Raw genomic sequence first — 24,582 nt, 5'->3', positions numbered from 1 at the left:
TTATCTTATACGTTAAAATCCTCATTTTCCACTCCATTATGTTATGGGTTCCTTCTATCTTGATGGCGACCTCCCTGACTATCACGTTCAGGGTTCGCTCTAAATCTTATTTCTCAAACTAGCTTTCATCTAAGATTTCATCTTTAAGCTCTTGAACATTTGGAACCCAAATTCTTTAGGAATACCTCATTATTCCCTTATCATCTTTCTCGGTATTAATCTTTTATCTAATTGTTGGCTCTCTGCCTTCATTCATCACTTTTTCTGGCACAATATGTTCTTTTCCGATAATTCGGACTGTATTGCAATCTCAAACATCTTTTCGGTACCGGCTCCGGTTACCTTCACTTCTATTTCCATTTTCTCAAAATCTCTTATAAACTCTCCAAAAGACATTATCATCTTGAGTCTCTCCTTTTTACTAAGGGCATCAGCCACCATATTGGCTTTCCCCGAATGATAAAGAATCTCCCAATCATAATTCTTGATTAGCTCTAACCGCCTCCTCTGGCGTATGTTGAGCTCTTTCTACGTAAAAATGTACTAGAGCTCATATGGTTTGTGTAAATCCCGCACTTCTCTCCATACAAGTAGTGCCTCTAATCTTTAGGGCAAAACTATTGCCACGAGCCCAAGCTCATGGGTGAGGATATCGAATTTTATATTCCCTTATTTGTCTTGACGCGTACACGATTACCTTGATGTGTTGTATAAGAAGCACCTTAATTCCTTATGCGAAGCGTCACTACAGATCACAAAATCTTCTTTTCCATCCGGCAATGCCACCATAGGGGCCGTCACCAATCTTTGCTTTAGTTCTTAAAAGCTGTTCTCACATTTCTCTATCCATTCGAACTTCTCAGTCTTACGAGTAAGCTGCGTTAAAGGGGCTACTATCTTTACAAACTTGAACGAACCTCTAGTAGTGCACGGCCAATCCTACCTCTGGTAGTTGCCCTAACCATGGTCATCAATTCCTCAGTGGTCCTTTTATTCATTCTTGTCAGGATCCTTCTCAGTGATAATCCCTTCTAGGACAACATCCTCAACCGCTACATCCTCAATATGAATATCTTCCGGTCCCGTGTTAGGACGCTCTATCGGGTCCACAATCTGATCTCCAATAACTAATAAAACATCATCACGTTGTTGCTCTTCAACCTCAGGGTTCAGAGTCCCGCTACCATATACGGTAACGAACTACGCTCCTATCACGATATTTATAAGGGTTCCCATAAGGGTTTTAACTTTCAGTACTATGTTAGGTAGTTCGACTATGAACTTGGCAAGAGTTCTTATTATCTTAGTGAACTTATTATCTTAACGTCACATCATCTATGAGGTTTATAACGCTTCGCTCTGATACCATTTCTGTAACACCCCCAAATCCGGGGTCGGGGATCCGGGTTGTCACGAGTTCCATTTCACTTAATAAACCCAATCTTAATAAACAGTCAACTACTCTGTACTGTGACCCCACAATAAACATACACACCACAAGTTATAGTCTCAGAGATGAATATCCAAAAATAACACGAGTCATTTTATTCCAAAATTATATGCCATTACACCTTAAAAGGGTTTCTGAATAAATTTACATTTCTTTGCCAATATTACAATTGATAAAGATACATAAGTCTGGTACATCAAAAGTTGAAAGCCTAGCCTATTGGTAGCTCCTACCTCAGCTACATCGACATCAACGCCTATAGGAAACTGCCAGACGTTTCCTATCTGCTCGCGAATTGGGAGCTTGGTCCTGTTCATCTTGTCTATCTGATGTTATGTGATGAAAGAAGAAAGCAAGGGTGAGCAACAAGCCCACCGAAATAATATGTATAATAATGAATAATATATGAGCATTCTCATAGTACTCATGAAAGTCTTGGTCAAGAAGAAATGAACCAAGCTGATATCTTAACGCGACCAAGTCACAAAATATTCAGTATGTATATACATATATACTTTTCACAATCTTTGAAATCCTCTGACATGTATAATATACACAGAGTTCCAGTTTATAACTGTATAAAAATATCGTTGCAAGGTGATCTCATATATCTAACCTTGCCTCAACATTTTTCTGAAAACCTTTGTCATGCATAAGATAATCATTAACTAGATATAAGTTTAAAAGATGAAGTTACAAGATACTCCAATATACTTATATCTTTTCCGAATACTACTTGAACTACCACCGTTCAATGTATAAATAGTCATTCCATAGATTAATCTACAAGACAAAACTTGTATAGAATCAATCTTTAAAATATCATCAAAATAAAATGAAGTTACTAGATACTTCATTTGATGCAAACATCATTTTGAAAACTCGACCCTGCCAACACTCAACAATCGCCCAGCCGTAGCCTTTCTATCGAAGTGCTCTGGGTAGTGTTGCAGAAATATCCAACTGGATGATGAACTCATTACGGGAGTTTGCCGCGCCAGGAAGACCACTTACGATGATCAGTCGTAGTAGTACAACCCCACCATTTTCTACATGTAGAGGAGAACTTGTCGGATTTACTTGTCAACCGAACACTGGACTCCTAAGGAATGGACCGTCTTAGCGGAACTTCCGGGCCATTTGGGCCAATATAATAAGGCTGGGCCGGCGCTACTCGACCACTTACGCCACTCCTAGTTCAGATGAAATCCATGACTCTGAAACGTAAAGCTCGTCCCCCCTTTCCCCAAGTAGAAACTGGTTGATACGGCTCCACCAAGAAGTCGTATCTAGTTGGAAAGGAAAACTCACCGATATTTCCCAGGCGATGCCTGTTAATGGATTAACTTGTTCGAAGAATTTTACTTCCCGAGTGTTGGGTAAGTAAACAAAAACTCTTTTATCAGAATAGCAACCTTGTTGCGAATATAAAATACACCACAGAGCCGGATCCCTCAGGTTTTGAGCGAGTATTTAAATCCCCTTCGAAAGGAGGATCTTAAATATAAGAATGAATTTTGGGATCCGCCCTAACCTTTACAAATCATTTTGAAGACTCGAAAACATTTTTAAGAATGTTTGGAGTGATGCTGATTTAATATAATAAATCAGTCCCAATATATTAGAAAATATCTGAATATTATTATTTAAATAATATTTCCATAAAGAATAATCTTTATAAAAATAATTGAAGTTTTAAAACTTATACTTTAAATGAATATTAAATAACCAAAGATATACTTATACGAAAGTACTATCTTTATTTGAATAATCAAAGTAAGTTTGATTATCGACACATTATTCTTTAATAAAATTAAGAATAATAATTAGTAAATAATCGGAGTCATAAGTCCTCGAATGAATATTCAAATAATAATATTCATTATTAAATTAAGCGGAGTCATAAGTCCTCGAATGAATATTCAAATAATATTCAATAATAAAATAAACGGGGTCATAAGCCCTCGAATGAATATTCAAAATAATATTCATTAATAAAATAAGGTTATCGAATAAAACTTATTAGATTCATAGTTTTTTTTTAAAAACTATTCATATATATATATAAATATATATATTATACTCGGGAGCCTCGACTCCCGGTTTTAGAAAAAGTTCACATTTGGGTCCCCTATACTAAGAGTATATGCAAATTACCGCTTATATGTAGCATAGGTATTATCAATTGAATCAACAGATGTATGTATCAAGAATACGAAACAGGCATGCATATATACCATATCACATGCTACAATATATCGCAAGAATTTGCTAATTAACCATTATGCATCCATCACAAGATAATGCATATACAAATGTATACATCACAACAACGGTATAACGGATAGAAAACTTGCCTGAGCGACTGGGGGTTACAAATGGCTTGGGACGAGTCTGGTAACCTATAAACAACATATGAGTTGGAATTAAACCAAAGTCACTTATGAATCTATACTTTGACCAATTAGACCCTAACGTTCGCTTTTGCGCTTAACGATTCATTTAAGTCGCTCGAGTACCCTCGGCTCCACCATTTTTAATAAATTAACCATTAAGGGTTTTAAGGCGATTCTTTCGCGAGTGCCTTACCAACTGCCTAATACACTTAACATAATTGTTTCATATCCCAATTAGTCATTTAAGGTCCTTAACCAAGGTTTCAAAGTAAGGTGAGGGGTAACGGTTCGTTCGCCAAACGCCGTTACTTAAAACGGTCATTTCTCCTAAACCGTACATCGGAATCAAACGAACTACATATCAAAACGAAGCTCGTAACATGAACTATCTAATAATGGCAATGGTCAAAACCTAGAAGTGAGTTCACGGGTCCTAATGTTAAGAACAAAAACAGCCTAAAGTAAATCGGACATTACGACGGCTATGTTTACGCGATTACCCAAATTTAAACCACTCCAATTAATCTCACAATCAACCCACAATCACAACCCAATCAAAACTCCATCCATAATTCACCATAACAGCCCCAACAACTCAACATTATCAATTTATTCCATTCTTAAACATGAATTTAAACTACACTTAAGTTCATTAATCAACAATCCAAAAATTACCACTCCAAAAACTTCACAAAACCAACTAATCTCTACATTCACAACCAACAAGCCTCTCATGAATTATGACAACAAAACTAAACCTAACTACTCAAATAAAGTTAGGGTTTGGAGGGGTTATACCTTCCTTGGAGAGTGGAGAATCAAGTAATTAGCTTGGAATCACCCTTAAAGTCCTTATCCAAGCTTAATCTAAACAAAACTTCAAGAACAAAAATTTTAGTTCTTGAAAAACACTATTCACCATCTTCTTCCATGATTTTTAGGAAGAGATTGTGAATTATTTAGGAGCTCAAACTTATAGGATATCCATAACTATGCATAAGGAGTCTTAGATAATTACCTTGCAATTTAACAAAGCTTGGAACTAGGATTTTGATTTTTCTTTCTTTGGAAAAGAAGAAAAGCCGAGAGCTTTGATGAAGGAGATGAAAAAATTTTGTGGTTTTGGTGAAAATGAAATGTTTTTGGCTTGGTTGGTTGTTTTTTTGATTTGTTTTTTTGTTACCCTTTACCATGGTAACTTTTGTGTGGTTCTAAATCAACCAACAACACACTTGCTTTGGTCATGCTTATGTCACCTTTCCTATGTCATCTTGTTACACTTTTCTTCCTTTTGTTGGTGTGATGACATCATCATCCACTAACCCCTTGATTAACTCCTAATTACTTGGCTAATGACCGCTGATCTGTTATGCGGTTCCCTTAACTTTCGTTTTCGTTTATCGTTTGAGGGATCATACCCGGGATCTTATTACTTAGGTTTCCTTAACCTTTCTCAATACATTATATTCCTTTTATGATCCTCTCTTATAATCCTTGAATTTAAATCCTTTATATTCTGTTACCTTATACTCAGTTCTTTCTGTATCTGGTAGATTTTCGGGAAAAAATCAAAAGGTTCAAATTTGGATTCTGACGATCTTTACATACACTTATATATCATATAGAGTACCAATAAAATCTCAGAATATCCATAAAAGAACCCCTACATAGTGTGGCATGAACAGTTTTCTTATTCAGCAATATCAGGAAAAACACTATTCATAAGGGTTACAAAAAGTTCAAAATTTTGGGGTTATTACACATCAAAGGGATCAGCCCTTCATACTGCATGCATAAGATTCTGCTAGAGGAGGGTAGTAAGCCGACTGTTGAGCAACAGCGCAGACTTAATCCTATCATGAAAGAAGTGGTGAAGAAAGAAATTCCGAAGTGGCTGGACGCAGGAATCATTTATCCTATATCTGACACTTCTTGGGTGAGCCTCGTGCAATGTGTACCTAAGAAAGGAGGTATCACTGTGGTAGTAAATGAGAAGAACGAGCTCATCCCCACTCGAACAGTCACAGGATGGAGAGTATGCATGGACTACAGAAAGTTGAACAAAGCCACGAGGAAGGATCACTTCCCTCTTCCGTTTATTGATCAGATGCTTGACAGGTTGGCCGGTCATGAGTATTATTGTTTTCTGGATGGTTATTCGGGTTATAATCGGATTTGTATTGCACCAGAGGATCAAGAAAAGACTACCTTCACTTGTCCATTTGGCACGTTTGCTTTTCGCAGAGTTTCGTTTGGGTTATGTGGCGCACCGGCCACTTTTCAGAGATGTATGATGGCTATATTCTCTGACATGATTGGAAATAATTTTGAGGTGTTCATGGATGACTTCTCTGTCTTTGGACATTCGTATGATGAATGTTTGAATAATCTTCGTACAGTACTCAAAACGTGTGTGGAAACTAATTTGGTGCTCAATTGGGAAAAATGTCACTTTATGGTGCGTGAAGGCATTATTCTTGGGCATAAGGTCTCTAGCAAGGGTCTTGAGGTGGACAAAGCCAAGGTGGGAGTCATTGAAAATCTTCCACCGCCTATTTCTGTGAAAGGAATCCGTAGTTTTCTTGGTCATGCGGGTTTTTATCGGCATTTCATCAAGGACTTTTCGAAGATATCTAAGCCGTTGTGCAACTTGCTTGAGAAGGATGTGCCTTTCAAATTTGATGATGAATGCTTGACGGCATCCGAGACTCTCAAGAAGAGTTTGATAACTGCACCTGTTATTACAGCTCCTGATTGGACAGAGCCTTTTGAGATGATGTGTGATGCAAGCGATTATGCGGTGGGTGCAGTTCTTGGGCAGCGCAAGAATAATCTCTTTCATGTGATCTACTATGCTAGCAAGACCTTAAATGGGGCCCAAATGAACTACACCACTACTGAGAAAGAGCTCTTGGCTATAGTTTTTGTTTTGAAAAATTTTGATCTTATTTGCTTGGGACAAAGGTGACAGTATTCACTGATCATGCGGCTATTCGCTATTTGGTTTCCAAGAAGGATTCGAAGCCGAGACTCATTCGTTGAGTGCTCTTACTACAGGAATTTGAGTCAGAGATCAAGGATCGAAAAGGTACTGAGAATCAATTAGCTGACCATCTCTCTAGATTGGAGAATCCCGAGTCTACTTCACATGATAAGATATTGATCAACGAATCTTTTTCGGATGAGAAGTTGCTCGCAGTTCAGGAGGAAGAGCCATGGTTCGCAGATATCGTGAATTATCTTGTCAGCAATATAATGCCTCCTAATTTGACCACAGCTTAAAAGAAGAAGTTTCTGCATGAGGTGAAGTGGTATATGTGGGATGAACCGTATTTGTTTAGAGAGGGAGCTGACCAGATCATCAGGAGATGTATCCCATTCTGTGAGACAGAGGGGATATTACGAGATTGCCACTCCACAGTTTATGGTGGACACTATGGTGGTGAGAAGACGGCAGCTCGTATTCTGCAAGCAGGATTTTTCTAGCCTACTTTGTTTAAGGATGCTCATCAGTTCGTTTTAAGGTGTGATCGTTGCCAAAGAGTGGGGAATCTTACGAGAAAGGATGAGATGTCGCTAAATGTGATGCTTGAAGTTGAGGTTTTTGATGTTTGGGGAATCGATTTCATGGGGCCTTTTGTCTCATCCTGCAATAATCAGTACATCTTGTTGGCAGTCGATTATGTCTCAAAATGGGTAGAAGTCAAAGCTTTACCGACAAATGATGCAAAGGCAGTGTTGAATTTTCTTCATAAGAAGATTTTCACAAGGTTTGGAGCGCCAAGAGTAATCATAAGTGATGAAGGGTCACATTTCTGCAACTGTAAGTTTACTTCTATGATGCAGCGCTACAATGTGAATCATCGAGTTCCTACTTCCTATCATCCGCAAACAAATGGTCAAGCGGAAGTGTCTAACAGAGAGATCAAGCGTATTTTAGAGAAGGTTGTTTGTCCGTCAAGGAAGGATTGGTCTTTAAAGCTTGATGAAGTTGTTTGGGCTTACAGAACAGCATATAAGACTCCACTTGGGATGTCCCCGTTTCAACTTGTGTATGGTAAGGGATGTCATTTACCTGCGGAGCTTGAGCACAAGGCTTATTGGGCGTTGAAGAAGTTGAACCTGGATCCAGATGCAGCTGGAAAGAAGCAAGTGCTTCAGCTTAATGAACTTGATGAATTTCGACTCCCAGCGTACGAGAACAACAAAATGTACAAGGAAAAAATGAAAAGGTGGCACGACAGGAAGCTACATCCTAAGTTATTCGTTCCGGGGCATCAAGTTCTTTTATTCAACTCTCATCTCCGACTTTTTCCTGGGAAGTTGAAATCAAGGTGGTCGGGACCTTTTATTGTCAAAACTGTGTTTCCACATGGAGCGATGGAGATTTTTGAGAATGATCCGGACCAAGCATTCAAGGTTAATGGTCAGCGTTTGAAGCACTACTATGGGGACACGACAAACCGGAAAGTGGTTAGTGATGTTTTATTGTCAACTTGAGTAAGGTACGTAACGTCAAGCTAATGAAGAAAAAGAAGCGCTTCGTGGGAGGCAACCCATGATTTGTTGTTACAGGAACCTTTAGAAGTTAGTAACCTATCCAAAGCCACAAAAAAAATCAAAAAAACAGGGCAAGGAAAAAAATCCAGAAGACCCCTGAGTGCCCGCTCAGCTCTGCTGAGCGACCAACTGGGAGAATTTTTTTTTAGTCAAATAAAAATCCAAAAAAATCTGAAAAATAAAAAAATAAATCACAGCCCATTACCCACGACCTATTTCCTCATTATCCCATATTTTTAACCCTCAAACCCACTCCTAACCAAATTTTTCCCTAATCCCTACCCTATATATACATACACCTATTCCATATACTCCCCATACACTTTTAAACCTTAAACTCTCTCCCAAACCCAAAAACACAAATCTTTAACACTTTTACTCAGTTTTGATGGCACCCAAGAGATCCAGGACTATCGATAGCAGCAGCACTGTCCCTACTGCTGAATCTTCAAGGGGTACTGCTGCGAGGCCTCGTTTGAATGATAGGGCTGCTGAGGAGGAGTACACTAGGCTTCAGGGGAAGCCAATTTTGAAGGAGAGGGGGTTCTTATCATCGGGGAGGGATGGTGAATTGTTGCCTATGATTGCTGAGAAGGGTTGGATTGCTTTTTGTGAGTCTCCTGAAGCAGTGTCGATGAGCGTGGTTCGCGAGTTCTATGTGAACGCGAAGGCTGAGAAGAATGGGTATTCTGTGGTCCGGGGGATGACGGTTGATTATCACCCTGCGGCGATTCGCCGTGTGATTGGGCAGCGACAGAGGAAGCCCACGGAGGAGAATTGGAACGAGAAGACTGCTGAGGATTTTAACTTGGATTTGATTTGTGCTACTCTCTGTAGGCCAGGCACAGTTTGGACCTTCAAGACTGGGACTAACGAGTATCGTCACTTTCCGGCGATCGCGATGAATAGGTATGCCCGTTCATGGAATGCTTTTATTTGTGCTAATATTCTGCCTACTTCGCATGCACATGAGGTCACAGTTGAGAGAGCACAGTTGTTATGGGGAATTTTGAATGAGGAGTATTATGTGGACCTTGGCGAGTTCATCTACTAAGGAATTCTGAAGATTTTGAGGGGAGCTAAGCACATGAACATCCCTTATACATCCACGGTTACAAAGCTTTGCTGAGCAGTGGGAGTTCAGTGGCCGTCTCATGAGCAGTTGCAGTTGTCGGCCGCTCCTATTGATTTCGGGACTCTGCATGCAATGCAGGAGTGGACCGGTGGTGAACCCGAGGAGCATGGGCTGGGTTATCGTCTTCCAGGAGGGCGTCCAGCACGAGGTGCTACCATGGCGAGGCCAAGGCGAGATGAGGCCGGTTCTTCTAGAGCTCAGGAGGGTGCTGGGATGGCTGATGCCCAGTATAGGAGGCTGTCGAGGAGGATGGATACTATGTACGAGACACAGAGCAGGTTTACTCAGGAGCTCACCCTTGCACTTGGGACTGCTTTTCGAGGCCTTGGAGCTGACATCCAGTGGCTAGTTTTTGGTGAGGACTTTGCATATCCGCCTCCTGATACACCACCCTCTGAGGGTGATGATGATGATGATCTCTCTGAGTAGGTATACCCTGTGTTCCTTTCTACTACCTTCACTAGGGACAGTGAAGATTTTAAATTTGGGGGTGGTAGTTAAGGAATATTTTGTGTGTGTGTCATATAGTTGCATATTCATGATAGTTTAGTTCATATAGTTGCATTTTTATTGCCATATAGTTTTTTTATTTATAGCTTAATTTATCATGTCATGTAGCTCATGCATATACTATGATCCCTTTTGCGCTGATTTACCAATTTATTTGTGATATTGATGCGAGTGTAGTGATAGCGTTAAAGTGATGTTGAGTCGTGTAAGTTGATATGCATGCTAGAAACACTTGTAATTTCACTAAGTCTTAGAGAATGCTTAAGGACTAGATTGTTGTTATGGTTCGATGGTTTTCAAGGTTAATCTATTGATTATGCTTAGAATTTTATATTAGGTTCTTAGTGATAAAAGGCATGAAAAGAAAAATGGAGTGAAAAATGGAATTCATTGCTAATTGTATGTTAGTTTGCATGATTTGATAAATCTTTATTCGCCTAATTGCATTTGTTGAGATGTCGTAATTTGGTTGGTTTGGTCGTAGTAAGGTGGATCCCTGCATTTCATATAGATTGCATTCATGCATGCTTTTGTTTTGTTTTTGAGTCTGTGACGCTTGAGGACAAGCATCGATTTAAGTTTGGGGGTGTGATAAGTGGCATTTTATACCACTAAGAACGTCTTATAATAGCTTGAATTGGTGTCTTGAAATCAAGTATTTTATGTATTTGATGCATTTTTCTAGTGTTTGTGCATTTCAGGGTATTAATTACATTTCGCAAGAGATTTCATTAATAATAAGCCTTGGCGTGTGTTTAGTATTGCAAGTCGGAAGATAGGAGCAGATTGCAGGGAAGAAATGGGAGAAAAACATATCAGTTTCCAGAAGGGGGCTGAGCGCCCGCTCAGCTCTGCTGAGCGACCGCTCAGGAAGCTGAGCGCCCGCTCAGGAATGCTGAGCGCCGCGCAGGGTCGTATTTTCAGATTAATTATTTTAGACTCCTATTTCTGTTTGGCTTCCAACTGCTGAGTTATCTGGATTTTATGGGACTCATATATAAGTAGATTTCAGAGACGTTTCACAAAGGTTGGATCGTAGTATTAATCGAAGAGCGAGGAGATAAGGAAGAAGACCGTTTTAGCACACCGCAACGAAGAGGAAGCATATTTTCTTGTGATTCTTTATTTTATTGTAACGTTGGATGCTAGTTTTCTTTACTTTGAACCTAATTACTCTTGTGACGTACTCTGGTTTAATATAAGTAGTTTTAGTTATTATTCTCGTGTGATGTTAGCATGTTTTCATATGAACCCATGATGACGATGAGTGTTATCATGGACTAATCATGATCATGGGGCCGTAACGGATTTACTATGGAGTTCTTTAGTTAGTTGTTTAATACTTTAGTGTGTGATGATTGTATGATATCTAGTATTGGTTGTGCGTATTCGTTTTATGTGCGTCACGAACATATAAGATTGGGTGTTAATCTCTTGTAAAGCGACGGCGGATCTTGAGATTTAGAACTTGCCATGCTAGCATAGGTTCATGTAAGAGTATGCATGATTAGTGGGTAAATCTAACCGTTTAATTCGCCCTGTGTAATCAAAAGGAATAACTTGTGCGTAAATCGTTATGTTGTCAATTTCTGTAGACATATAGGGACTCAACATAATTGATGCCTATTCAACTTCTAACTTAATTGTGGATGTTTGGTAGAATGGTATTAGTACAATGAAAGTTGGCTTTTATCAGTTTCGTGTTATTTGATTAATATCGTCATTGTTGCATGCTAAGGGTAATAACAATGACTATTGAAGGAAGTAGTAATGAAGTTGTGATCTCATGAGTGTTTTAATATTGTTAGTTCAAGTGTTAATTAAGTGTTTAATTCTAGTAGTTAATTGTAGTTAATAATTAGTTAATCAATTCTAAGTGTTATTGTCTTAACATTGAGAAGTAATCATACATTGGTGAGTGAGTTTAATTGAACATAATTAGTCTGAGTCTCTGTGGGAACGAACTAGAAAGTATTATATATTACTTGCGAACGCGTATACTTGCGTGTGTTATTAGCGCGTGTTTTCACCCTAATAACAGCTGAATAAGTTGGTCAAAGATTATGTTAAAATTATAAGAAGTGATAATGGCACTGAGTTCAAGAATTCAATCATGGAAGAGTTCTGCAAAGAGCATGGAATAAAACAGGAATTTTCTGCTCCTGGAACTCCACAGCAAAATGGAGTTGTAGAAAGAAAGAACAGGACTCTCATTGAAGCTACACGAACTATGCTTGATGAAGCTACCAACCTACTTTTGGGCTGAAGCTCTGCAGAGTCTGCAGACTGCTTGTTTTACACAGAATGCAACACTCATAAACAAGCATGGAAAAACACCATATGAGATGGTGAAGAAAAAGAAGCCAAATCTGAAATAATTTCATGTATTTGGTTGTAAGTGTTTTGTTCTTAAGACTCATCCTGAACAGCTGTCAAAATTTGATCTAAAAGCTGATGAAGGAATTTTTGTTGGATATCCACTTTCCACAAAAGCCTTCAGAGTCAACAATTTGTCATGGAATCTATCAATGTATCTTTTGATGATAAGAAGATTACTGGACTTGAAGATTTCAATGATCACGATCAGCTGAGATTTGAAAATGAAGATTTAAACTCTGATCCTGTAAATTCTGATGACTTAAACTCTGATCCTGTAAGTTCTGACGGGTTAAGTTCTGATGTCATTGAAACTGTGGTAACAACTCCAAAGGAAAATGCACCTGTCCAGGGGGAGCAAGCTGTAGATCCTATCACAACTCAAGACTCTCAAGAAACATCATAACCTGTCACTGGCTCTTCAAGTTCTAATTCATCAAGTTCTGATGAGCCAAATTCTAATAATTCTAGAAACTCTGATTCTTCAAATCCTGAAGGAACCAACTCAAATTCTGAATTTTCAGAGAGCATAACTACAGGGGGAGCATCAGAAAATGCTGATGGAGATAGCATGGATCATGGGGGAGGATCCAGTTATAGAAATCAACTTCCATCTGCAAGGAAGTGGACCAAATCACATACACCTGACTTAATAATTGGAGATCCTGAAGCAGGTGTCAGAACTAGAACTGCAACATCAAATGAATGTCTCTATCATTCTTTTCTATCTCAGACTGAACCAAAAAAAGTGGAAGAAGCTCTTCAAGATGCTGATTAGGTGCAAGCAATGCAGGAAGAGTTAAATGAATTTGAAAGAAATAAAGTATGGACCCTAGTGCCAAGACCAAAGAACAGATCAATTATTGGCACAAAGTGGGTGTTCAGAAACAAAACTGACAGTGATGGCATAATTACAAGGAACAAAGCAAGGCTAGTTGCTAAGGGCTACTCTCAACAGGAGGGTATTGATCATGATGAAACATTTGCACCAGTTGCTAGATTGGAAGCCATAAGAATCTTTTTGGCTTATGCTGCTCACAAAAAGTTTAAAGTCTTTCAAATGGATGTGAAAAGTGCTTTTCTCAATGGAGAATTGGAAGAAGAGGTGTATGTTGAACAACCTCCAGGCTTTGTAGATTCAAAATTTCCAAATCATGTCTACTGGCTTGACAAAGCACTTTATGGCCTTAAGCAAGCTCCAAGAGCATGGTATGAGACTTTATCTCAATTCCTTCTGGAAAGTGGATTTCACGGAGGCACAATTGATAAAACATTATTCTACCTCAACTATGGAAAGGAATTACTTTTGGTACAGATATATGTTGATGATATCATATTTAGTTCTACAAATGCCAAGCTCTGTGAAAGATTTGCAAAGATAATGCAGTCAAGATATGAAATGAGTATGATGGGAGAACCTAGCTATTTTCTGGGACTTCAAGTCAAGCAAAATGAAGAAGGTACTTTTATCTGTCAATCGAAGTACACCATAAATTTACTCAAGAAATTTGGAATGCAAGACTAATCAATTACATCCACTCCCATGGCCAATGCAACCAAGTTAGATAAAGATACTGGTTCATCAATAGATATTACTAACTACAGAGGTATGATTGGCTCTTTACTCTATTTAACTACAAGTAGACCTGATATCATGTATGTTACCTGTCTTTTAGCAAGATTTCAGGTTTATCCAAGAGAACCTCATCTATTAGCTGGGAAAAGAATTTTCAAGTACCTCAAGGGTACATCTGATCTAGGATTGTGGTATCCTAGAGAATCAGATTTTAAGCTAATAGGTTACTCATATGCAGATTTTGCAGGATGCAAAATAGACAGGAAAAACACAAGTGGAAGTTGCCAATTTCTTGAAGGCAGATTGGTTTCTTGGTTTAGCAAGAAACAGAAGTCAATTTCCATATCAACTGCAGAAGCAGAATATATTATTGTAGGGAAGCTGTTGTGCACAGATTCTCTGGATGAAGAATCAGTTACTGGATTATGGGTTAGAATTTTCTAAAATACCTATTTACTGTGATAATCAAAGTGGTATTGCTATGACAGGTAATCCAGTTCAACACTCAATGACAAAGCACATCAGCATTTGGTACCATTTCATAAGGGAATATGTGATGGAAGGTACAGTGGAATTGCATTTTGTTCCAACAGATCAACAACTAGCAGATATCTTGATAAAACCACTATGTGAAGCTAGTTTTACAAGACAGGTAAATGAACTTGTAATGGTTTCAGGTTCTTTCTCTAAATCTGCTTAGTTTTTGTTCTCATGCATCAGATTTTATGATCAGTGTTTACAAATTCTCTTATTTCCATGTAATATGTGCTTAAACTGTTAATACATTAAATGCTGATTGTTATCTGATGTGGATCTATATACTCTGATAGTGATTTGAATGTTCTGTGACTATTCAATCCATTGAGGAATACTATGCTAGATGCCGACCTAGTAGTCTTTAACTAGCTAGAAATCCCATGTTTGAATTAGTTGTTTATGTGGAAACTCATTAACACAAGCAAATTCTGATTTTGAGCTTAGTCAAATTTACTTTGTGTATCTTATTACTGAGTCACAAACTAGATTCTTGCTTCTTATCTGTCAAATTTTGATGTCAGTAAATCTTAAGGATTAACTAAATGCTGATAAGCCTCATTTATCAAAAGAAAAGAAACAAAAAGAAAAAAATAAAGTCAGGTACTCTTTTGAGATCTAGAGTAAATATGTGGAAGGGACGACCCAAGTGCATTGCTGGTATTAAGTAATATGCATTAGAAAAGTAAATAAATTTTTCTTGGTGACTTTTCACATTCTCTGATTACTGGAGAAATACTATGATAATAGCATAAATTCTGATAAGCAGTTGTGACTCACTTACACTGAGAAGCCACTGTAAAAAGGAATTTCAAAAGATGCATAAAATGAGCACAAACAGTTGAGATGGACTTTTGCATAAATTCATTCTATAATAGACTTCTTTATTAATGACAGATTTTAAGCACTTTTCTTCTTTATCTGATATTTTGCTAATGCACACACTCTCACTCCATATGAATGATGAAAATTACTGTGGTGATCAAGTTATTTCAGATAAACAGTTTAGTGTCAAATGCATAAATTCTGAGGACAAGTTCTGATGGAAGTTCTGATGATTAAACTCTGAAGAAACAAGTTTGTATTTGTATGAAGAATCATAGATACAAACATTTACTTTTTGAGTACAGAAGCCATGTTCTGATGACTGTTAAAATCTGATAATAGTCAAGTTCTGATATTAAATCTTGATGGACACTCTGATGCTTACGTGGCATTATTCTTTACTTGACTTATTTGTGGTAAATACTATAACGGTCATATTTAATCAGAATATAATTAGGGGAGATAAAAACAGCCATAATTATTTGGGTTAGTGGTAAACGTGTTTGTCTTGGAAACTGCATGTGCACAATAATTGTTACTTATTTCTCGTGCCCATTAACTCCTGCTTTAACTTTTTACTGACTGTTATTATTACTCATCGGTCTAGGGAGACGAGGCATCATTAACTCTACACTTAATCATTAATCAGTCCTCTAGTCCCTTGATATTCCATTGGCTATTTAACAGCCATTTCATCTCAGACAAATTATCTTCTATTCACACACAAAATCATACTCTCTCTTTTAATTCTCACCATTTTCTTTCTTCATAAAAATGGTTCTTGTAAACATGTTTATGAACTATGAAAACTTCAACGTCGAGTTCAGTTGTGGTGACTGGGAACAGGAATGGCACGTCACTGCCATTCCTGATGAGATATGGAACTTGGTTCCACAAGAGGTTCTTTTTCAGCAAGAACGGATAATCCGTCATGCAGTGCTAGTTGTCAGTAGCAGGAGAAACTAATTTTAGCCTAGGATTATCTTGTAATCTTTTGCATGTAATCTACAAATTTCATAAGATGTACTCTTTGGATATTTTAATGAAATTTCTTTTGATTGCAAGATTTCGTCTTTGTTTATCTCGTATTATGTGAATGTGAATGTTCTCATTGCAACCTGTTAATCTTTACTTCATCTACTTGAAATGTATTTCTTGATGAATGTTTTGATTAAAATTGTGGTTACTAATAATTTGTGCTGATTTGACAAACAAATGTTGAATTTGAATCGACATATCCTGACCTACACTTGAGAAAGTAGAAGCAATTGAGAAAACTCAAGAGAAGCAACATGCCCAAATCACTAAGGTTCTGACTAATCAAGCTTCTCAACAGGCTCAATTGGATGAAATTCAATCTTCAGTTGAACTTCTTCTCTCACTCCTACTATCAGATGATGCCAAAAAGGGGGAGAAGTTAGTTAAGTCCAAATGCTCAAATGATCAATTACTAAAGAAGAAAGATGATGAAGCTGATGACCAGGGAAACCCTAGCAAGGGTAGAGGTTCAAGGAAAAGAGCAGAGCAACAAGGTTTCTTCAAGGAAACTAATTATTGATGCAAGAAAATCTTCTACTCAAAAGAAGACAAGTTCTGAAGCTGCTCAAACTCAAAATCTGATAGCAAGTACTGAAACTCAAAATTCTGATATCAAGTTCTGATGAGCAAAGTCTGACAAAGCCTGATGTTCTGATACAAGGTGGAAGTCAAGATTCTCAAAAGTTCATGCAAACTCTGAAGCTCAAGAGAAAGCAGACAACAGTCTATTACAAGGATCCCAAGATTCAGACACTTGATGAGAAAATTGCTAGAAGATTATTTCTGAAGCATAATCCAGGAATGGATTTAGAAAATCTCAAGAGGAAGAAGCTAGATTAAAAGCTGAAAAGAAAAATCTAAAGCCAAAAGCTTCTGTTGCAAAGAAACCTCCAAGGCCTAAGGAAAAAGGCATTGTGATCAAGGAGAAGTCAAATATTGAGGATCAAAACCCATACTAGATCACAATCTGAGATTGATCCCAAAGACAAAGGGAAAGGAAAAGTTGATGAACCAATCAAGCCATTGGAGATGAAAATTCCTCAAATTCTGATAAAACCAGTGTGCAAAATGGTTCAAGTTACTGATGATGATCTTGCTGAAGATAAAGATGTTCAAACTCTGAAAAGAAAGAAGATTTCTGAAGAATCAAAGACAACCTCTAACAAGGTTTAAGTTATTCAGAGTGAAGAACTGCAAGCTATAACAGAAACAACAAGTTCTGATAAAGTCATCAAATCAACCTCTGACAGTGCTCAAGTTGATTTAGACAAAATGGAAGTAGCTGATAAAAAGAAACTTCTGTGGAAAAATGTCAAACCATTAGATCCAAAGAAAAGCCAATTATTGTCTACTTTCATGACTATTGGGTTAAATGCTAGAAAACCAAGAGACAGGGTTGGACTAGGTTCGGATGAAGCTAAAATCAAAATAGGAGTTGAAGTTGCTACTAGAGATCCATTTCTATTGACTGACAGACCGCTTGAAGATGTTACACAGAAACATCTTGATAAGATTATCTCTGTTAAAGTGGTACTGGATGCTCATGACAAGCACAATGTCAAGGAAAATCTGATTCTATTTCTTAAAGATAGAAGGATATATCAGATGTCAGAATCAGATGTGTTGAATAAATCATTGAAAGAACTTCAATTCTTTCATTACCTTTTAGAGGTAAAGTCTGATATTACCAGGAGATGGTCAAACTTCATATTGAAGACCATCAGAGATAAAGCTAGAATTTCTGGGTCAAGAATTAAAGAATTCATTCCTAATATTGTTAAAAATGATGGTAGTGAAATTCCAATGAAGAAGGATTCTGCTAAGCTTGAAATGATACTGAAAGGGAAATGTCTATGCTACAATGAAGATTCTTCTCATCCTAGGGTAATAAGACTGAATGATGGTTTAGAAAGAACCATATCTCTGCTTTAAGGACTGCATTCTATCATATTGGAAGTTAGAATGAAGAGATGAAGCAAGTCAAGACTACAATGTCTCAAGTCCTGAGGATTAAAGAAGAAAATATGATATCAAGCTTTGTCAAGAATCATCATGGATTCAGATTGACTCGGTGAGATTGGTAAAAGCTATAAGGACTGTAACTTGTAGTTAGTTATCTAGTTAAACTCTTATTTGCATTTTGTACTTAAATGTTTTTGACATCAGCAAATCTATTAACTTGTATATTTTGCATAATTTACAAGTTGGGGGAGATTGTTAGATATATTTGAGATGTCATGTCTAATATGATTCATGTTTAGATTTCAGATCTTAATAAACAGGACATATCAGGACTTATTGAAATCAAGACTTATTAGAAGTCAGAACTTAATATCAGAACTTAAGGTCATATAAGAACTTAAGTGCGGGAAGACTTTCATATAAGGAAGGAAGCTGATTTACAGTAGAAGATCGAGACTAAATAAAAGAAGATATGCATGGAAAGAGTTAGAAGACTGGAAGACTTGTAGAAGATATCTGATTGATATATTTTAGGAGACAGAATTATATTCCAAATCAATTAGAATTTATCTTGTAACTGTGTACTATATAAACACAGACTTTGGATTTACACTATATGTGTTATCATTATCGAGAAGATTATACATTGTAACCTAGCAGCTCTTAGTGATATGTGTTCATCACTGAGAGAGAACAGTTCCATTGTAACAGAGTTTATCTTATTGAATATATATGTTTACTATTACTTGTGTTTAAAATCGATTTGAATGTATTAACACTGTATTCAACCCCCTTCTACAGTGTTGTGTGACCTAACATATAATATTCCAAGGACATTTATTAATCTAAAACTTTATCGCATAAAATAAAGATATAATAAATTATTAAAGAATAATCCATAGAATTATAATTAATAATCCAAATATTTCATAATATAAACATAATAATGTTGTCTCTGTGGCACAAACACTAACAGTTCTGTACCCGTGTAGTTGTCTCGGATGATATCCCTCAAGATCAGCTCCTTCCCCCTCCAGAGTCGTCTTCCAGACCTGCTGCGGAGCAACTCTTCTTCGGGTGACACTGCCACTGCCATGACATCCAGTGAGAGCGGGAGTGATGAAGATATGGATGATGTGGATTCTGCTGCCCCCTAGAGGCTTGTTGGCCCTGCATGGCTTCTTTATTTATATTTATTAATCCATATTTATGTCGAGGACCTTCGTAACTGTTTCATTTATCGAACATTATCTCTCGAATTCATGCACTTAGTTTATTTACTATAACCTTGTGTGTTGTAGGAACTTAATATCATATATCGGAAACTTTATAAATTCAATAAACATTATAATTCCATCATAATTAATAATCCAAATGTTTCATAATATAAACATAATAGTGTTGTCTCTAAGGCACAAACACTAACAATCTCCCACTTACACTAGAGCCAATCACCCATCTATCTAATACCCATGGAACTAGTATGACCTTCATGCTTTTGATGCGATAAAGCCTTAGTCAGTGGGTCTGTAACATTATCATCAGTATGCACTTTACATATATGTATATCTCCTCTTTCATTAATCTCTCGAAGAAGGTGATATCTCCTAAGTATATGCTTTTCCCGGGAATGGGACCTTGGTTCTTTAGCCTGCGCGATAGCTCCATTATTATCACAGTAAAGATCAACTGGATCTGTGATTGATGGAACCATACCAAGCCCCGTTATGAATTTTCGTATCCAAATAGCCTCCTTGGCTGCTTCACTGGCAGTAATATACTCAGCTTCCATTGTAGAATCAGCTACTGTCTCTTGCTTTGAACTCTTCCATCTTATAGCACCTCCATTAAGGCAATACACAAAACCTGACTGAGATACTAAATCGTCTCTGTCTGTCTGGAAGCTGGCGTCAGTGTAACCCTTTACAACCAGCTTCTCATCTCCTCCATACACCAAAAATGAATCTTTAGTCCTCTTCAAGTGAAGGGTTTTTAGCACATAAACGCAGCAAAAACGTAAACTTAAATCTTAAAAAAAAACCGAAACCCTCCGCAGGATCCATGCGAAAAATAATATTTAATTCGTAGTTCATAATGTTTACCTTAATAAGCTTTACATTAATGGAAAGATGGAGGTCTTTAATAGCGATCCAAGAACCACGAGCGGAGATCCTTAGCAGCTGCTCCTCAAGTGTGAAGCACTCCACCGGTATCCACCAAGAAAACGATGTAATGGAGAAGGAAAAGGTGGAGAGAATTAGGGTTTTGTAAAAAAATTTAGGTTGAGGCAAAAATAGGGTTTATAATAGTATATTTATTGGCAAAATTTTCAGCTGAAAATTTTCCCATAAAATATTATTATTATTAACCCTTTATTATTCTCATTAATAATTAAAACACCTTTTAATTATTAATCCTTTTTCTAAACATTTTAGAAATAATTCTCTCTCTTGATTTAATTTCCAAAAATTAAATTCTTAATAAATAATATTAAGAACCTTTTCTTAATTAATTTATAATCAATTAAATCTCATTTAATCAATTATTAAATTTGCCAATTAATTATTTATTTTATAAATAAATAATTATCAACCATTATTAATTAATTCCTCCACCATTAAATCATTCTTTTTTATGGTGTGACCCTGTAGGTTCAATATTACGCCGGTAGTAGAAATAAATAATAATAAAACTATTTTATTATTATTTATATAAATTCTCTAATTCATTAAATATGATTAATTAATTAATCATATTTATTCTACATCGTGAGGGATACTTCTCAGCATATCGCGACTATCCGGATAATACGAATTCACTGCTTAGAATACCAAGAACCAATTCAGTGAGTAGTTACCGTACAATTAATTTCTTCTACCCTACAATGTCACGATTAAATACAAGGCATGGAACTTGTGTCAAGCCTATCTTATTTAATCACTTGCTTTCCCATTCACTATGCTTAGTTCTATTTAATGTAAATTAGAAACTCCTTTCTAATTTCATTCACTCTGGCCAGAGATTCCTGAACTAACATAAGTGGATCATCATTGAACATTCTCTTCCTACACTGGAAGGGGTAGATCCTTTATTGATCATACACTATCTTTGTGTACAAATTCCTATACCCAGTAGAGCCCTTATAATTGTCCCTTGAGACTAAGAACTAAACCAAAGCATAGTTCAGTGTACACAAGATGACTATGATGACCTCAAGTCTAAGGATACTTGTACAACTATCACTATGTGAACAACTGCTAACACGTGAGTGAACTCCATCAGTTGTTCAGCTGTGTGAGTCATGTTCAGTTAACTTATTCTATAATAAGCACCTACATACTAGCTTTAGTGTCACCACATAAATGTCTATGAGAACAGACATCCTTCATAATGAAGCAAGCATAGTATGTACCGATCTTTGCGGATTATTAATTACCAGTTAGTAATCCTATGACCAGGAACTATTTAAGTTTAGAGTTATCATCTTTTAGGTCTCATTATTATGATCTCATCACAATCCATAAAAAGCTTTACTCTAAACTGTGGTATATCTTATTTAAACATTTAAATAGATAGAGCCCGCAATAAAAACAAAACAAGTCTTTTATTAATATCAATGAAATCAAAACAGATTACATAAAAGTTATTCCTAAATCCTCATGCATGATTGGACTTAGGACATATCTCTTTCAATCTCCCACTTGTACTAAAGCCAATCACTCTGGTATCTAATACCCATCTTGTCTTTATGAGGATCAAAGTGACTCTGAGAAAGTGGCTTTGTGAGTGGGTCTGCTACGTTGTTATGTGTGTCAACTCTCTCGACGTTGACATCTCCTCTATTTTTAATTCAGATTCACCACCAAAAACAAGAAAAATATCATGAGTCCTTCGCAAGTACTTAAGAATGTTTTTCACTGCTTTCTAGTGGTCTTCACCTGGATTTGACTGATATCTGCTCGTCACACTAATTGAATAAGCAACATCAGGCCTTGTACATAACATCGCGTACATGATAGATCCTATTGCTGAAGCATAAGGAATCTTACTCATACGCTCTCTTTCCTCAGGTGTCTTAGGAGACATTTTTTTTCGGAAAGGGACACTCCATGGCTCATCGGTATGAGACCTCTTTTGGAGTTTTCCATGCTAAACCTTTTAAGCACTTTCTGGATGTATGTACCCTGGGTAAGACCTATCATTCTTCTAGATCTATCTCTATAGATCTTTATACCGAGAATGTAGGATGCTTCTCCCAAGTCCTTCATGGTAAAGTTCTTTGATAGCCATACTTTGACTGATTGTAGCATCGGTATATCATTTCCTATAAGAAGTATGTCATCCACATACAATACAAGAAATGTTACCGCGCTCCCACTAACCTTCTTGTAGACACATGGTTCATCTATGTTTTTGATAAAACCAAACTCTTTGATTGTCTCATCAAAACGGATGTTCCATCTACGAGAAGCTTGCCTTAAACCATATATGGTTCGCAGCAGCTTACACACTAGGTGTTCATTTCCCTTGGAAAGAAAACCCTCTGGTTGTGTCATATACACTTCCTCCTCAAGTTCCCCATTGAGGAAGGCCGTTTTCACGTCCATTTACCAGATCTCATAGTCGTAGTAAGCAGCAATCACAAGCAAAATCCGAATTGATTTTAACAGGTCTATAGGCGAAAAAGTTTCATCAAAGTCAATCCCTTGCCTTTGTTTGAATCCTTTTGCCACGAGCCTAGCCTTATAGGTCTCCACCTGGCCATCTGCTCCAATCTTTCTTTTGTATACCCACTTGCACCCAATAGGCTTAACACCTTCAGGCTCCTCAACCAGAGTCCATACTTGGTTGGTATACATAGATTCCATTTCGGATTTCATGGCACTATGTCATTTCTCTGAGTCAACACTACTCATAGCCTCAATATAGGTCACAGGGTCGTCATCATCAATGATTGATAACTCATTATCATTCTTAATGACAAGGCCATAATTCCTCTCAGGTTGGCGAGACACTCTCCCTGTCCTACGATTGGGCTGTTCCACAGAAGGTTGTTCAGTCTAAACAGGTGTTTCCACTTGATCCGTAGTAGTTTGTGCTTCTTAAACTTCATCAAGTTCAATTTTGCTCCCACTGTTTCCTTCAAGGATAAACTCCTTTTCCAAGAAGGTAGCATGTCTGGAGACAAACACCCGATGATCGGTGTAAAAGTAATACCCCAAAGTCTCTTTAGGATATCCCACAAAATTACATTTTACGGATCGAGATTCCAGCTTATCTGGGTCAACTTTCTTGACATAAGCTAGACATCCCCAAATCTTAACGTGTTTAAGACTCGGTTTCCTTTCTTTCCATATCTCATATGGTGTTTGAGGAACAAATTTGGAAGACACCTTATTCAGTAAATATGTTGAGGTTTCCAATGCATAACCCCATAGGAATACTGGAAGATTCGCATAGCTCATCATGGACCGAACCATGTCTAATCAAGTTCGATTTCTCCTTTCAGATACCCCATTCAACTGTGGAGTATATGGAGGAGTCCACTGGGAGACTATACCATTTTCTTTGAGATAATCTAGAAACTCTCCATTCAAGTATTCACCACCTCGATCTGATTGAATAGTTATAATACTGTGTTTGGTTTGTTTCTCCACTTTATGTTTATATTCTTTGAACTTTTCAAAGGCTTCAGACTTGTGTTTCATCAAAATACACATATCCGAATCTAGATCTATCATCTATGAAAGTAATGAAGTACAAAAATCCACCCATGGCTTGCGTAGACATTGGTCCACATACATCTGTGTGTACCAATCCTAGCAAATCTGCAGCCCTCTCTCCATGTCCACTAAATGGAGATTTGGTCATTTTACCCAATAGACAAGACTCGCATGTAGGATATGATTCAAAATTAAAGGGGTCAAGTAACCCTTCCTTATGCAATGTCCGCAGTCTATTTTCACTAATATGACCTAGCCTACAGTGCCATAAATAGGTCAGATTTTCATCATCTCATTTTCTTTTATTAGTTTGTTCAATCTGAAGTAAATCATGCTCTACGTCACATACATACAAACCATTATTTATAATACCACGTCCATAAAGAATATTATCTCTAAGGATAGAACATTCATTATTCTTAATAATAAATGAAAAACCATCCAAATCCAACATAGGGATAAAAACAATATTCCTCATAATAGAGGGAACGTAATAA

The sequence above is a fragment of the Apium graveolens genome, chromosome 2 (genome assembly GCF_009905375.1).
Source record: "Apium graveolens cultivar Ventura chromosome 2, ASM990537v1, whole genome shotgun sequence".
NCBI lineage: Eukaryota > Viridiplantae > Streptophyta > Magnoliopsida > Apiales > Apiaceae > Apium > Apium graveolens.
Note: the sequence above shows the minus strand (reverse complement) of the source record.